Source organism: Armigeres subalbatus, chromosome 1 (assembly GCF_024139115.2).
Source record: "Armigeres subalbatus isolate Guangzhou_Male chromosome 1, GZ_Asu_2, whole genome shotgun sequence".
NCBI lineage: Eukaryota > Metazoa > Arthropoda > Insecta > Diptera > Culicidae > Armigeres > Armigeres subalbatus.
Window position 1 is genome coordinate 154,694,667 of NC_085139.1, and position 1,153 is coordinate 154,695,819.

A 1,153-nucleotide genomic window follows, 5' to 3' on the forward strand; every position below is an offset into this window, starting at 1 on the left:
ACCTCTCAAAACTCATCTATTGAGCTTTTTCAAAACATGGATTTGATATGTCGCAAGATGGGTTTCGGTGCTAATCGAGATTTATCCACTTCCTTGAAGGCCAGGCTCCAGGAACACTTCCGGATGTGGCTTGTGTCCAAAACCTCCCAAAACTCATCTATTAGGATTCTCATCCAAAACCATGAAGTTTGATATGTCAAAGATGGGTTTTTGTGCTAGGCGATTTTCCACTTTCTTAGAGAGAACAGGCTCCAGGAACACTTGAACGTGGCCACTGTCCAAAACCTCTCAAAACTCATCTATGTGGCTTTTTTCAAAATCATGGAGTTTGATATGTCAGGATGGGTTCGGTGCTAATCGAGATTTATCCACTTCTTTGAGAACAACTCCAGGAACACTTCGGATAAGGCCAATGTCCAAAACCTCCCAAAACTCATCTATGGTTTCTCATCAAAACCATGAAGTTTGATATGTCGCAAGACTGGGTTGTATCCACATGAAAAGTGTCCACCACCCAGGGATACCCAGGAACCAGGTTCCTGGAACATCCGGAACCATGTTCTGGTGATTCAAATGTATCAAATCTAACTTCTGATGCTGGTTAATGATGATTGACCACGTTTGCTCAATTCTGTCACTCGTTCATTTATCAATGGTTTTAAAAAAATGCCCGTTTTGACTGCATCACCCAGGACCCCCTTAATAAATCCGGCCGGTTGGCTGTGGTCAAATCAAGTCATGTACAAAAATAGACATGATGACCTTCTTCCCTGAAAATTTCATGGCAATCGGACCAAAATGAGCCTACGGAGTTATTTCAATTTTGATTTCAAGTCAGACCGAAACGGTTAATTCTTCAATAACTGCCTCCGTTACGAATATTGATCCAGAGACCTCAGCTCTGGAGTTCGTAGACTAACTGGAACTAATGACAACAAGAACTACTTAGAATACAATGTAACCGTTTGGTTACAAATTGTGATTTTGTTTTGTCATTATGTTGTTGTTTCAGGACCTTCGTTTCTTGTGCAATAACAGTAGATGCTACCACAGAAACGTTGAGATTCACCGCTGTAATTATATGAAGCTACAAATCCAACATGGCATCATGATGTGCAAATGTCATGTTGGATGAAACAGAAAGGAAAATAAC